The sequence below is a fragment of the Mauremys reevesii genome, linkage group 1 (assembly GCF_016161935.1).
Source record: "Mauremys reevesii isolate NIE-2019 linkage group 1, ASM1616193v1, whole genome shotgun sequence".
Lineage (NCBI taxonomy): Eukaryota > Metazoa > Chordata > Testudines > Geoemydidae > Mauremys > Mauremys reevesii.
Window position 1 is genome coordinate 112,062,224 of NC_052623.1, and position 16,336 is coordinate 112,078,559.

A 16,336-nucleotide genomic window follows, 5' to 3' on the forward strand; every position below is an offset into this window, starting at 1 on the left:
TTAGCCTGCATCAGATTGGCATGGGAAAGTTTGAGGGATACTTTTGAAGGTGGGGCTTCTTAAGAATTTACCATCTGATGCATTGGTTGAGAATGATGTAATCTCACTGCCCAAAGCTGTTGATTTTGTGACCTGTAGTAAAAGGGAGTATGTCCCTAAGTACACAGAGTAACCGCTGAGGAGGGAAAAGGGAGTGGAAGCTGCTTCCCCCTTATCAGCAGAGAGAGGTACGCCTCTACCTCGATATAGCGCTGTTATAGGTGAAACCGCGGTGGATCAAAGCAAATTCGATATAATGGAGTGCGCAGCCCCGCCCCCCCGGAGCACTGTGATATACGGTTGCGTTATATCGGGGTAGAGGTGTAGTTTATCACAAGGGCAGAGGGAGGGAGGGTCTTTTTCACCTGCGACAGCTCTCTTTTGAAAGCAAAAGCTTAACAGATTTTTGCTACAGAGCAGGATGCAGACCCCTCCCTAGAAAGCATAAAAGCGGCTGTCCTCAATAATGCCCCAGATAAAGAGAACAAGGGAAAGCTCTTTCAGGAGAGGGAAGGGTGTGCAGAGAAGACCTTATCGGGGGGGGGAAAAATAAAAGTTCTGGGGAACCCTACAAACAATTGTTTGTGCCCTCAGAGCATCATGTGGAGTTAATGTTACTAGTCCACAATTGTCCCGTTGCAGGTCATTTGGGTGCAGAGAGGACATATGGAAGGTTAAAGAAAAATTTTTATTGGCCTGATATTCAAAATAAGGTAAAGGAATACTACAGCATTTGTGACTTATGTCAGAAATGGAAAAAGCCTGTGGGACGCTGCAAGGGTCCCTTGCATCCCTTGCCAATAATCAAGGAAACATTTCACACTGTTGCCCGTGGACATGAGAGGCCCACTATCCAAGGCTACCCAGAGAGGAAAAAAGAGTATATTGGTGGTAGTGGATTTTGTCACTAGGGGCATGTCTACACTACAAAGTTAAGTCGATTTAAGGCAGCTTACGTCGACCTAACTATGTAAGCGTACACACTACAGTGTTCGTCCCGCTGCTGTAGCTCACCCGCTATGCTGACCTAGTAAATCCACCTCGAGGAGCGGCGTAAGGCTTAGGTCAATGTAGTTCGGGCTTTGCTGTGTCTCTATAGAAACCAAGTATCTGTTGGCTGTCAGGGTGGCTGACAGCCAAAGCAGTGAAATTGACAAGAATTCTGCTGGTAGGGTTCCTGTTTTGAAATTGGGTGGAGGATGTTCCAACTGTGAGCCCAGCAGTGCTGACAGCTGCAGCCTCACTGCCTGGTGCTGAGAGCCTGTGGTGTGGGCTCCCCACAGAGGTCCCAGCTGGAGCCTGTCTGGAGCCTGGGCTGGGCTTTCAGTTCTCTGCTGTGCATGGAGCTCCCATCTGAAGCCTGGCTGCCCCCCAGGCACTCAGCTCCCCACTCCGCATGGAGCTCCTTCCTGGGAACAGAGAATCTGGGATTTCTGTGTGTATCCAGTGGTCAGGGACTGAGTACTTGTAAAAGTATATATATGCTTTAAAGTTTGTAAAAAAAAAAAAAAAAAAAGATAAATGTATATTTGTTGAAATTTATGCTGAAGTCAGGGATGAAACTAGTCTCTAATCTTTGATATAGGAAATGTTAGATCTTAACTTGTAATACCGCCCTTGTATAGTACGTAGCGTGTGAGAGAAGAGAGATCTGGAGGGAAAGGTAGAACAATATGGAATTTTAGAACATGGGATTAAATCTGAGATTAAATTTTGGTTGTTGCCTCTTCTGATTTGCAATTCAGTTGCTAACTGCACTGTAATTAGTGTGATGTTCAGTTTAGGGTGGTTAACGAAACTAACACCTGTATGGTGCATCATATGATCTGCAAAGAAAAAAAGAATCTGCTGCCAAATTTTCTTGCTATATGATGTGCAAAGAAAGTCTGAACTTGCTGTTTTAACATGAGAAAAATCACGTTTTGTCTACTCTCTGGAGAAATAATAGGATTACATCTTTGCAGATTCCAAGAAAGGAAATCTATCAGTTGAGAAGGGAAATTATTTTTATTTTGTTTTCATAGACTCATAGAAGGGTATGTCTACACTAGAAACATAAGTTGAACTACATTAGGTCGACTTGCAGCCACCACAGTAATCACTATGGTGGTGCATGTCCACACTATGCTCCTTGGGTCGGTGGTGTGCGTCTTCACCATGAGCGCTCCCACCAATCTAAGAGGGGCAGTGCGGGAGCTGAGAGCCCCATCTTTCAGCTCCATTGGCAGCTCCCTGCTGGGAGCCTGGCTACCCCATAGGCTTCCAGTGGGCTGGCCCCTCTTTCTCTCCCCTGTTTTCTGTTGGGAGCAGGGGAAGCCGCCTGCGGCTTCTTGCTTCCCTGTTCCTTGCCAGGAGTGGGGTGGGGAAGCTGCCCAGGGCTTCTTGCCCCCGGGGAGTGAGGTTCAGCTGTCCCGGCTTCTCAGCCTCGCCTCTCTTGCTCCCTGCTGGGAGTCGGGCAGCCTCATCAATTTCATGGCCCCCAGCACAGAGCCCTGAAATTGACAAGACAGGCAACAGCCCATGCAAGGGACACTGTGTCTACACAGACGCTGTGTCGCCCTAACTACACTGATGTAAGCACTACGCCTCTTGTGGAGGTGGAGTTATTATGTCATAGGGCACTTACATCATCAGGACAAGGCTGTAGTGTAGATGCTGACATAATTAGGTCGACATAAGATGCCTTATGTCAACCTGTGTAGTGTAAACCAGCCTATAGAAATGTAGGGCTGGAACAGGCTTTGAGAGGTTGTCTAGTTCAGCTTCCTGCATTGAGGCAGGACCAAGTAAAGGTAGATCATCCCTGGCAAATGTTTGCCTAACATGTTCTTAAACCTCCCATGATGGGGACTCCACAACCTCCTGTGGAAGCCTGTTCCAGTGCTTAACTATCCTTATAGATAGAAGGTTTTTCCTAGTATCTAACTGAAATCTCCCTTGCTGCAAATTAAACCCGCTACTTCTTGTCCCACCTTCAGTGAACATAGAGAACAATTGATCAACTCTTAACATATTTGAAGACTCTTATCAGGTCCCCTCAGTCTGTTCTCAAGACTAAACATGCCCAGTTTTTAAAAATCTTTCCTCATGAGTCAGGTTTTCGAAGTCTCTTGTCATTTTTGTTGCTGTCCTCTGGATTCTCTCCTCAATTTTTCCATATCTTTCTGTGACGAGTCCACTGCCCCGTCCCTCTTCCTGGGCCTGCTGGCTGTCCCAATAAAGTGCAGAGAGGCCTCCAGTTATGCAGCACCCGTGGCTTTATTTACACACACAGTTCTCCCACCACCAGTGTTGAGCTATATACAAAGCTTGCAGGGTTAGTTCCCTCTTTTCCTGCAGTCAGCCTGCAGCTAGGAGACTGACCTTTTCCTGGCTGGCTTTTCTGCTGGCTCCCAGCCCTTATGACTGCTGGCTTGTCAGGCCCGCAGGTGGAGCCAATCCACAGACCAAGCATCAGGTCTGTTTCATCAGCGCCAACCTATTTCTCTTCATTGGAGCTGGCTGAGCAGGGGAAATTAAGTGCTTTTGCACCAACTCCCTGCCACACTTTCCTAAAGTGTGGTACCCAGAACTGGACACAGTACTCCAGCTAAGGGCCTGACTAGGGCTGAGTAGAGCAGGACAATTACCTCTCTTGTCTTACATATGACACTCAGGTTAACATACCCTAGAATATTAGCCTTTTTCACAACTGTGTCATACTGTTGACTCAAATTCAATTATTGATCACCGTAACCCCCCAGGTCCTTTTCAGCAATACTATTGCCTCACCGGTTATTCTCCATTTTGTCATTGCAGTTTTAAAACTGTTTTTGGCATCTTGTTTGAGAAAAAACAAAAAGCAGGTTTTGTTTCTGTCAGAAAAATGAACCCCTTTTAACCTTTTGTTTACACTTTAAAGAATCAAAAAGAAGGGCACATATTCCCCCCCCCTCCCCTGCCCTTTGGTCCCCTTTAAAGTCTACATAATACTTATTTTTCTTCCAAGAGATATTTTGAGCAGCAGATAGCAAGTTATTTGAAGTGAGAGACTATCCTTATTTTCATCCCTCTGTGTAACTACTACATATGATGGGGCAAAAAAGATTTGCTGGATAAAAAGATTTACTGGGTAGCGTTATTTTATAGCATGTCTTTTTTGTTTAAAAAAAAATCACAAAAGTGAACTTGAGAAGGTGCGAAATGTGTCATTTCACAACAGGGTAGATTTAATTTAAATAATTTAAATCACTAGTCAGGAAGACACGATTTCTACATAAAAGTGCATTCTTGTTGATTGTTATAACCTTAATACATATTCTTTACAACTCAGATGTAGGTTTCATTTTTAGAAGTTACACACTAAAGATTTTTGAAGTGATTTATTTTGAAAACTTTTCAGATTAGTTTTACAGCTATATCAGAAAATGAATGATTGGTTATTTCATTTTTCAAAGGTAATTGAAGCAGATATTTATGAAGTCATTGAGAGGTGAACTATCTCCAATTCAACAGGTTAATCATTAATATTTGGAGGATTTTCTTGCTATGCTGTATTAGGAGGGAGAACATCACCAGACAGACATTTAAGTTGTTAAAACAACAACAACGTTACGTATTCTGGATTTTTTTCTTCAACTGCAAACATACAATATTTTTACAAAACAAGCATATGAATTTTTGAATTTAGTTAAACATTCAAGTTTAAGATCAAGTTTGTTTTTGTTAAAATTGTTTTAAACTAAAATAGTTAATGAAATATTTTTATAAAATGAAACAAAAAAAATTAATCTATGTCAGCCAGGTCAACATGAGAAACTTAAAATATTGGCTTCTGCAGCTAACTCAGTCGTCTTCACCTTCATTTTCCTGTTTGTTCATACTCTGGAAAAGAAAAATAAGCTTTCCTGATTTTTCAGGTCCCAAACGATTTCTCAATTTGGAATGAATTAGTCCAAAGGAAGAAAATATTCTTTCGACACTGGCAGAAGAAGCTACTGCTGTTAAAAGTGAGATTATCACTTCAACAGCCTCTGAATCCAAGTGCTTACATGACTTCCACCAGTTCACTGGTGTGACTTTCTTTAAAACATCATCAGCAAACATCTATTTCTTGAATGGCTCACCCTTAGCTCTGAAGTTTATTATAGTTGGCATTATGGAGGGATGATTGCTGGATGTCCATGTCATAGCCATCTCCTCCTCTTCAGCAGTTAAGGTTTGACCCTGGTACCGAGTTTTGAGAATATTTGCAAGAAAATGAGCTGGAGATAGATTTGTCCCATTTGTTTTTTTAGTGCTTGTAATTTAACTCTGTCATTGTATATTTCTCTTTTTAAGATCTCACTCAGTTCCTTCCAAATTTCAACAGCTTCAGCAATAAAACAGCCATTTCCCTGCATTTTGTTCAAGGCTACAGAAATAGGCTTCAGGGTACTCAGCATGTGTTCAACATTTCTCTTAAGCCCTGCGACTCTCACTGGCGCACTGGTTCCTCCTGGTTGTTGTCCAGTCCAGCAGCCCAGTCCAGCCAGCAGCTCCAGGCCAGGCTGGCTCTCTCTCCTGTCCCCTCCTCCGTGTCAGACCCCAGTGCCTTTTTTTTGTGTCAGGTCTGCCCCACAGTAACCCCCACACCCCCCCCCCTCCCCCCAGGGAATCCCCCCCTCCCTCTCTCCTCCTCCCCTCCTTGCTGCCTGCTCTAGTGTCACTCCCCCCCCCAGACTGGGGGGGCAGAACTGTCTATAAACCACACCATCCACGGGGGGGGGGGGACTCTGCCTCTGCCTGATCCTCCTCCTCCCCCCCTGCTCCCCAGCCCCCCCCTTTGTGGGCCCTTGCTGGCCTGGGGCTTTGGGGGGGGCAGCAGGAGCAGGTCCCCCCCCCCCTCCCCCCCCACCCCCTCCACCTCAGAGACTCAGCTCAGCAGCCAGGTCCTTCCTCCTTCCTCAAAAAGAGAGAGAGAGTGTGTTGTTTTTAGCAGCTAGCCCTCTTATAGGGCCAGCTGTGGCCTGATTGGGGCATGACCCCACCTGTGGCTGCCTTTCCCATCAGCCTAGTCTTTGGCTCGCAGCCCCAGCCCTCTCCCAGGTCTGGCTGTAACCTTTTCAGGACCTACAAGCACAATCTTGAGAACTTTTGCTGTGACAGTGCCATCTATTTTTTCACAATTTTGTTCACAAACTGTCGTCAGATTAGGCCAGTTCTTGATATAGTGCTCAAAACAGTCCACTACTGAGTTCCATCGCACATCTTGTGGGAGAGTTAGCTTGGTTCCTCCCACTTTTTTCACTGCTGCAAAGTGGTTGTTATGGAAGTATTTTGCAATTTTAACAAAATTAGCCTTTATTTCTGGAACATTGAAGTGTTTGGCTAGGAGGTGCATCAAATGAGCACTGCACCTGTATGTTATTAGCTTGGGACTCTCTTCTAAATAATTTCTTCTCATCTTGGAAACATTTGCTGCATTGTCTGTGACCAAGCTGCGTACTAGACATTTTGAATTTTTTTTCACAGTTTGTTATAGCTTTTACTGCTACTTCTTGTAAGTATTCTGATGTGTGTGCATTTCCTGATGTATCAATTGTTTCTGTAAGGAAGACATTCCCTTCTTCTGTTGTCACAAAGCACATACAACAGGATCATTGTGGACATTGCTCCACCCATCAAGACTCAGGTTAACAATTTTACCCTATTGACCTTTTGCACACTGCTCAATTTCTCTTTCATAATCTTTATCCAGCAATTTGCCTGCGACATCTGCTCTGTTGGGTGGACTGTATCCCGGTCTCAATGATTGAACCATGTTAATGAAGTGTGGGTTCTCAATCATACGGAAAGGAGAGTTTTTGTTGCATAAACAAACCGGGCAATTTTTTCATCAATTACCTCTTTTTTGTAGTCTGCTGGTTCTTATCACAAACTTATCTATGTTTCTGGATGATGGAGATTTTTTTTCTTTTTGCTACAGGTGATATACTGTGGCTTTGTGACATACATGATGTGACTGAAACACTACCATTGGCAGATAATTCTGAAAGTATAGAAAATGATGGTGATCTTGAAGGTGGATAGTCTTTAGAATGCTGTATGTTGAGGATGGATTCTCCTAAGCAGAATAAGTCAATGCTGTTATTTAACTATTATTACCATACTGCTCCTTCAGTATAACTCATTGTATTCACTGACACTCAGTACTACTGTATTTTAAAGGAAAACTGTAACAGGAAGATCTGCCTATTTCAGCTATTTATTTTTTTATCACAACTGCATCTAAAATGATAGTACCATAGAGTAATAACTATATATTTTTGCTCAAACATGAGAATTCAAGAATAATCCAGAAAGAAGATAGGCAGTCCTTAAGAAAGAAGTATGAAATAAAAAAGTTTACCAACCTGAAGATCCTGCATGTTCAGACATGTTCCTTTCATCAACATTACATGAATATATTGTCTGATACTATAGAATTATAATTTATAATCCCTATTCCATGATGAGATACATTATAGCTCAAAGATATCTTAATTGAAACTATTTTTAGATAGGTTTTTCCTTTAAAAAGCATTTTATCAAAAAAATCCAATTTTAAATTTAAAAAAAATCTGATTTAAAAAAAATCATTTGATTTTTATCCACCCTGTTTCACATAGGCAGTGATGTGTCTTGTATAGTAAAAGGATAGATCTGGAGACTTGTTTTAAGACAGTGGTCCCCAACCTTTTTGTGGCCAGTAGCACATTCATGTTTTCAGAAGAGTGTGGCGGGCGCCAACAATTTTTAAGGCTTATTTTGTATTTGTACGTTAAATAATACGAAACACATCATATTTAATATTACATAATATATGAATCCAGAGAGAAGCCAGAGAGAAGCCGTGAGGACAGAGAACACCGGTGCCTGCAGCCCTGGAGTACTCTGTCCCCAGCAGGCGCGGGGCCCCGGCTTCTCTCCCCTGCTGGGCACTAGACGGGCCCCGCGCCTGCTGCGGTAGGGCTGGCTTTAGGTTTTTGGCCGCCCCAAGCAAAAACATTTTTGGCTGCCCCCTACTCCAGCCCTGGGCTCTCCCCCACATGCACCCAAATGCACATGGAAGGCATAGGGACTAACCCTCAAACCTTGTACCTGGAAAGGGATGGGGATCTAGTAAAGAGGGTTCAGGCAGAGGAGCGGGTCTGGGGGTGCTTGGGGACTCTACACTGGCAGAGCAGTGGGGTGTGATGTACTCGCGGAGGAGGGTGGAGGAGGAGAGGGGGTATCAGGAGGGTTGTGGGAGAAGAGGTGCAGGGGAAGGGGAGGTGCGGGAGGAGAGGCCTGGGGAGGGCACCAGGGGAGGAGCGGGGGAAGGGAGAGTACAAGGGGAAGGGGTGTGGTGAAGGAGCGATGGGGGGAGGTACAAGTGAAGAGGCTGTGAGCAGGATGGGGGGTGCAAGGGCTGAGAGGAGCAGGTGCTGACAGCTGCTTCCCCAGCCCCGTGCAGGCAGAGCCGAGAGGATGGACACTGACTCCCAGGTGCCTGAGCCGCGGGGGTCCCCAGGCAGGGCAGTATCCCCCACTGCCCTGCTCAGAACCAGGCTCTGCCTCTCCCCACTCGTGGCACTGTGGGGGCCCGAGCCAAGCAGTGCGGGGCTGAGGTGGGGGAGGTGTGCAGCAGGCTGGGTCTGGGGGCAGGAGGGGGCAGCTCCCTGGCAGCTCGGGCTGCCCAGCCACTTGCTCCATCAGTGCGCGAGCTGGGATCCGCGCCCCCTGCCCAGCCCAGCAGTGCCCTGCACAGCCCACTCGGGTGGGGAAACGCCGCGCTGCCCTGGGGAGACTCACTGCAGCAGCAGTGGCGGTAGCGGTGGTGGCAGCAGGACCCCTCCTACCGTCCCTGCATCCCGGGCCCCGCTTCCCTCCCTCCCCGGCTCCTCACACGCTCTGGGAGCCCCTCTCACTGCCGCAGCCCGGGCTCTGGCTCTCCAGCAGCAGGGCTCTTGCCAGGGCTGGCTCCCAGCTTTTTGCAGCCCCGGAGTTCTCTGTCCCTGGCAGGTGCAGGGACGCGGCTTCTGTCCTCTGCTGGGCACTAGGCGGGCGCACATAAATGCCCCGGTGGGCGCCAGGGCACCACGTTGGGGACCACTGTTTTAAGAGATGGTTAATTTGAGATGAATAAAAAATCATACTTGGCAATGATACTTACATGTGACTGTCATCTGATTCACAGATCTTTAATCAATCATGCAATCACTCGGTAAAACTTTAATGTTCTTTTCTAATTACACCCGAAATAAAAAAAAAATACTCTGTAGTCAGTTGCTGGACATGCTTAGTTATGTAGCATATTCATTTCCAAGGGAAAAAAAGCATGGCCATGTCTCACCTGCCTATGAACTGTTACTGGACATGACCCTGTAAGCTTTCTCTTATGGAAACCTTTTAGGATTGGTACCATTTGGCATTGATCACTCTCACAGCGAGTTGACATAAGGGAAGACAGTAGAAGCAATAAAAATCATGTTTTTCTCTCCATGCTAGTTCCATAGTATGTTCTATCTTAATGTTTGTTGTCCAACAGCTGTTCTTCACTTGTATGGTTTGCTTCTTCCCGTTGCCTTCATTTGTGCACTAGTTCTTCTGATTGTTTTGCTGTAGCAGAGATATTGCTTGCTTGTTCTTTCATTCAAATTCTTAGCCTTGGAGACAGCACTGTATCCAGGCTGTAATAGTGAGGAGAGAAGGTCTGGTTTTATCAAACTTTATTTTTATGCACTGCTGACTTACTGAAAATTTTTTGTTACTTTTCCTGCCACTCTGTTCCCATAAAATATCTTTACCTCTTTCTGTTTCTAAAATTTAACCTGCTACTTAGATTCGTTTTCAAATCAGCTGTAGACTTATCAAGTAGATTTGTTGAGCACTTACAATGCGCTTGGTGCTGTACAAACATATAAGGAAACTAGGAATTTAACTCTAGTGTAGGTGTAAATAGAACAGTTAACACACACAGTCTAGTGATAGGAATTTAAGATGACGACAAAATCTTGCAGAAGTTGAAATGTTTTGCTGAAGAAGTGTGTTCTGGAGGGCAAGGAGATAATTTGCCCCATGATAATAAACCTGAGGTTATCTTGTCCAACCTCCTGCTCAAAGCAGGGCCAATCCACAGACAGATTTTTGCCCCAGACCCCTAAATGGCTCCCCTCAAGGATTGAGCTCACAACCCTGGGTTTAGCAGGCCAATGCGCAAACCACTGAGCTATCCCTTTCCCTCTTTGTTTCAGACAGTCTGAGATGTTTTATGTGCTTTTATAGAAGGTTATTCAAATAGTCTTCCTAGCTGTGATCATGAGCATGAGGGTGAGCATTTCTACTCTATGTAACAGGTACTATGGGCTATAACAAGAATGTGGGGGGTAGGTGCGGGGGGGGGGGAGTTTTGAGTTTACTTGAAGCTTAAAGAAAATGTTTTAATCAGGCTCTGGGAACTAGGTCTCTGATGATAATGATGATTACTGGTGCAAGCTCTCTATTTAAGCAGAATTAGATAGGAAGGAATATAATTCTTGGTTACTCAGAATGGAAACTTCAGTAACAAGTGACCTCTTTGTCCCATCCTTGTTCTAGATTTGAGTGCTGGGTCAGATGCTAGTTTCTATGCGATTTGGTTTTTAGATTTTTACATATTTTCACTGAGAGTGGAACTGGGACTTACAAAACTGGGACCTGGGGGCATTGAGTCTTATCAAGAAATGGTCTCTGAGTCTGTTCATTATGACAGGAGGCTCACACACGCAGGAGGTTATGACATTCAGTGCTGTATGACACATAATAATGAGGGGAGTGTTACCTGGTGACAAGTGTCGGACAGGATTCCAGGGTATTATTCCTGGTTCTGACACCATCTCACTTGGGGAATTACTGGATTTGCTTGGGTGAATTATATATCCTCTGTCTGTTTCCCCATATGTTTAATAGGGCTGGTACCTATTTCATAGATGTATTAAAACAGTGTTTCACAAACAGTGAGTCCCGATTCAGTTGCGGAAAGGGTCTTGCCAGTCACTGCCCCCCATATCACTCTCTGCCCCACACATCCTAGAAGCACCCGCCCCAACCAGGGCCATGGAGCAGGGGGGAAGGGGCAGTTTGCCCCATGTCCCCATTTAAGAGGATCCTCAAACCCAGTGGCGTTATGACATGCGCTGGGTCATGGCACCACCTGAGTTTAGCATGGCCTCTCCTCCATCATGATAGAGGGGGGCCAGGCCAAACCTACATGGTGTTGTGACCTCGTGTGCTGGGTCTCAACACCCAGTAGCCAGGCCCAGCACTGCGGGACATGAGCCATTGCCGCAAGTGAGTGTGAAGCGGGCTTGTTCTCCAATCACCTCTGCCTCCTCAGGGCCTCCCCTGCTAGCCTGGGCTACAGGGCTGGGGAAAACTGAGTAGGTAGCTGAGGGGGCCTAGCTGGGGAGGGGAGAGGGAAATGGAGTTGGGCGGGGGTACTAGTAGTGTGGAAAGCATGTAATGGTTTGTTTTTTCTTTTTTCTTTTGTGTTTGAATTACTTAAGAAAGTGTGTGTGTGTGTATGTATGTATATTTACACACACATTCTTTACATGTAAAAATGGGTCCCCAAAAAAGACAAAATAAATGTGGTGGGTTGGCTTAGTAAAAAGTTTTGGAACCACTGTGTTAATAAATTATGCATCATAATGTTTCTTAACATTAGAGGGGAAGGGATAGCTCAGTGGTTTGAGCATTGGCTTGCTAAACCTAGGGTTGGGAGTTCAATCCTTGAGGGAGCTACTTAGGGATCTAGAGCAAAAATCAGTACTTGGTCCTGCTAGTGAAGGCAGGGGGCTGGACTTGATAACCTTTCAAAGTCCCTTCCAGCTCTATGGGATTGGTATATCTCCCATTATTTGAGATCCTCTGATGAAAGAGGCCACAAAAATGAAGTTTTGTTATTTATGATTATTCATACTAAGAGAGTAATTTAATTTCACACTTCCTTGCTTCCACCTCCACATGCGGCATCACCCAGTTGGTCATTTCCATTGTGGCTCTTTTTATACTTTCTTATGAAGCAAGGCACTGACCAGAGGCAGAATACCAGACGTGATTTGACAGCTCATCTGATGTGCTATGTCAAATCCTATATTTCTAGAGCAGGGAACAGCAACCTTTGGCCCACGGCCCACCAGAGTAAGCCCCCTGGTGGGCCGGGCCGGTTTGTTTACCTGCTGCATCCGCAGGTTCGGCAGGTAAACAGCCCGGCCCACCAGGGGGCTAACCATGGTGGGCCGCATGCCAAAGGTTGCCGATCCTTGTTCTAGAGTTAAACAAATCCTATATTTTAAAAGGTTTTAAAAGTTGAATTTGTTTAGGGCTATTCACTCAAAATACCAAGTGATTTGGGAATATCTGAATTTGATCCTATGGCTCTATGGTTAATTGATAAGAATTGTTTTAGCTGAGTAGTTCATAGTCTGAAATTCTAATTATTTATGTATTCCAACAAAAATCTCTAGTACCTTACAGCAGTTTTTTAAAGAGAAAAGTAAAATTGGGAAAGTAATGTATTTTTACTTACTTGAATGGGCATTTGACCAGTCAAAAAAATAGTTGGTTGATTGGTCTAATTTTATCAAATTAATGTAAAAAGTGGTCAAATATTTTAAAGCACTAATTTATTAGAACAGTAACATCGGTAACAAAAAGAGCAAGACTTTATGGTCGTAGTAGGCTTAGCCATAGGTACTTAGGCCTAATTTAAAAAAAAAGTTATTTCATAACTGAGTTGTTTTAACTCAGAAAAACTGAAACACAATGAAGTTCTAAAAAATGAAAATAATTATTACTACTTTTTTATCAATGTTAGGCTAGCATTTAAATGTGAACATTATTCAAGGGTGAACAGTTACAAAAAGGAAAGAAAAATTAAATTAAATTAAACAAATGTAACAGCTAAAAAAGAAAAGTCATTTTGAAATGCACTTATGGTAGGTAAGCAGCAGGCCAACTCTCTTAGCAGCTTAACGACTGTGCATCTTTTCTCTTTGTTGGGGGAGGAGTTTTAATGACCGTGAACTTTCCACTCTCTTCCTCACTCCCTTCTGGCTTAATTTCTATGGCTATGTCTACACTGTAGTTATAAACCTGTGGCTGGGCCCATGTTAGCTGACTTGGGCTCGGGCTGCAGGGCTTTTTAATTGGAGCATAGACTTCCGGGCTCACGATGTAACCCTGTGAGGTTGGGGGGCGGGGTGTCCTAGAGCTCAGGCTACTGCTGTCTGAGACTGTATAAACAGCCCCACAGCCCAAGGAACACAAGCCTGAATCAAGTGTCTGACTGCAGTGTAGATATACCCTATGTTTGTCTAATCAGTTTAGACTGTAAGTTTTTTTAGGCAGGAACTGTGTCTTTAAAATGTAAACCAGCATGTATGTTAATGTCCTGGTATACAAGTGAAGATATCTATATACACACCCATGCAATGTTAATTCCAGAAGATTGCAGCCAGTCAAGATGCTCAACTCTCATTTGATCACCTTTTTCCTAACAGGTGGCATTAGCATATGGTATAGTGAATGATCAAGGAAGGCATTTAAGTAGTCTTGTTAACAGATGGCACCAAGATGAAATGAAAAAAGGTAGGCTGCTGTCTACATCAGGGCATTCTCGCTGGAATATTTTTTAATAATTAAGCATGGACAACAAATAGGTGATCAATGGACACTATTTGTCTGCTCAGTTCACCAGCTTGCCAAGCTTATGTGATGTAGCATGAGGTTGCAGAGTTTCTCTTGGAGTTCTTTGGAGAAAAATTTGATGATATCCTCATATTCTTGGGTGCATTGAGGTATGGGATTTTCTTTGAGTTCTTTATAGTAAATGGTGTCGGAGAGTACATCTATACTGGATAAAAAATCAATGGTGGTGCGTCTCAGAGCCCGGTCAATTGACTCGAGCTCACAGGGATCAGGCTCTGCAGCTAAAAATAGCCGTGTACATGTTTGGGCTGGAGACCAGCCCCAACAGCGACACTGTCGTTTTTAGCCCCACAGCCTGAGTCCCATGAGCCTAAGTCAGCTGACCTGGGCCAGCTGTGGCCATGTCGTGGGTCTTTTATTGCAGTGTAGATGTACACCGAGAGAGCTGTTGGTTGGGCTCGTCAGCACTGTTGGGACCACGATGGTGCTCCCTTTGTCTGCTGGTTTGATCGCTATCTGGTGGTTGGATTTCAGAGACTCTGTAGCTGTCCTCTCAGGAGCAGTGAGATTGTGGTGGATGTGATGTTTTGTTAAGGATTTCACAGTCATCACAACCTATCACCCTGCACTGAAACCTAGCTTGTGAATTCCTCATTTTGTAGTTGTGCATTGAGTTTTCCTTTCTAAGTATAGTACTTCGCATTTATCTTTATTAAATTTCATCTTGTTGAATTCAGACGAATTCTCCAATTTGTCATGGTCATTTTGAATTTTAATCCCATCCTCCTGAGTGCTTGCAGCCTCTCCCAACTTGCTGTCATCTGCACATTTTATAAGCAGGTTTTCCACTCCGTTATCCAAGTCATTAATGGAAGTATTGAATAGTACCAGACTCAGGACTGACCCCTGCAAGAGCCCACTTGATATGTCCTTCCAGTTTGACAGCGAATCATTGATATTTGAATACAGTCTTTCAACCAGTTGTACAACTCCGTTATAGTAATTTCATCTGGAATCAATTTCCCTAGTTCTTATGAGAATGTCATGTGGGACTGTGTCAAAAGCTGTACTAAAATCAACATATACCAATCTATTGCTTCTCCCATCTACTAGACCAGTAACCCCGTCGAAGAAGAAAATTATGTTGGTTTGGTATAATTTGTCCTTGACCTTGTATTCCTATTCTCCTCTAGGTGCTTACATGCTTATTGTTTAATAATTTGTTCCAGTATCTGGGCTGACTGGTCTGTAATTCCCTGGGTCCTCTTCATTTCCCCCCTTTAAAGCTAGCTACTGTGTTTGCCCTTTTCTAGTCTTCTGGAACCTCACCTATCTTCTGTGAGTTCTCAAAGATAATAGCTAATAGTTCGGAGGTTGTTTCAGCTAGTTATTTAACTACCCTAGGATGAATTTCATCAGGCCTTTCTGATTTCAGTACATCTAACTTACCTAATTGTTCTTTAACCTGTTCTCCCCTATTTTGACTTACGTTCCTTCCCCTTTATTGTTAATATTGTGTTGTGTGCTCACCATTAATCTTTTTAGTGAAGACTGAAGCAAAATAGGCATTAAACACCTCAACCTTCTTGGTGTTGTTTGTTACTAGCTCTCCGCTGTTAAGTAGAAGTACCTATACTTTCCTTCATCTCTCTCTTGCTTCTAATGTGTTTAAAGAACCTCTTCTTATTGCCTTGTATATCCCTTACCAGGTATAACTCCTTTGGTGCCTTAGCTTTTCTGATTTTTGTCTCTACGTGGTTGTGCTATTCTCATGGACGCATTGCTAAGGAGTAGTACATGTTTCCCTGAGGTCATAGCAAAGAACTACAAAGAAAGATTTGAGGGACAAAGCTATCACTTGCACCAAATCCTGCAGTCAGGCCAAAGCGTGCACATGGCAGCTGTGCGGTGCGGAGGAAAAAGAGTATCTCATCACCTCTTCACTCAGCCTAATCCTGGGGATGCTGTGTGCGTGGCCAGGCCTTGGGCATAATGCACAGCAGCCTGTGGATGGCTATAATGTAACAGCTGCTGTCCAGCCCCAAAGCCACAGCTGGGTATTGGTGCAGCATGGTCTGCCCTGGCCCACACCCCTTTTCCTCTTGAAACTTCCTCCCGGATGGCAGTGTGATGGAGAGTAGCAAAAGAGCCACTTGAGAATCCCCCTCCCATGCCTGGTTTATCCAATTCAATGGCAGATTCCTCATGTGATGTAAGGTGCTGCTCTGCATCTGAGAGTCTCCTCCCAGATTCTTAAAAATCAACTAACCAGAATTAAAGTTAAATTTTAAATCAAATATATTTATGAGTTAAAGCTTGACTGAACAGAAGAGTTTGTCTTCAAAATAGAGGCATGCCTAGATTTTCAGTAGGAGTGTTTTGATCCTACTACAGTTCATCTCAGACAATCAGTCATTTTGCTATCTAGTATTAATAACTAAAGTACTTGTCTGAAGTCTGCGTATAAAACAAGTCTGGTTTAATATTAAGTGAAAGGAGCATCATGTCCAGATGAATAAAGCCTTTTTACAGTATAATTGGCAATTGCTAAAAGAGCACACTCATTCAGATCTGTTACATCAGTCATGTGCACGAGGTCAGGGGGGAAACTCTACTGTACATCCCA

General features: G+C 44.1%; 1 protein-coding gene across 6 annotated transcripts in view; it reads left to right on the top strand.

The window, feature by feature from the left end:
* ARHGEF7 (Rho guanine nucleotide exchange factor 7) overlaps nt 1–16,336 on the top strand; it is a 194,105-nt gene that overhangs the window by 83,178 nt on the left and 94,591 nt on the right. The gene's annotated exons all lie outside the window — the stretch shown is intronic.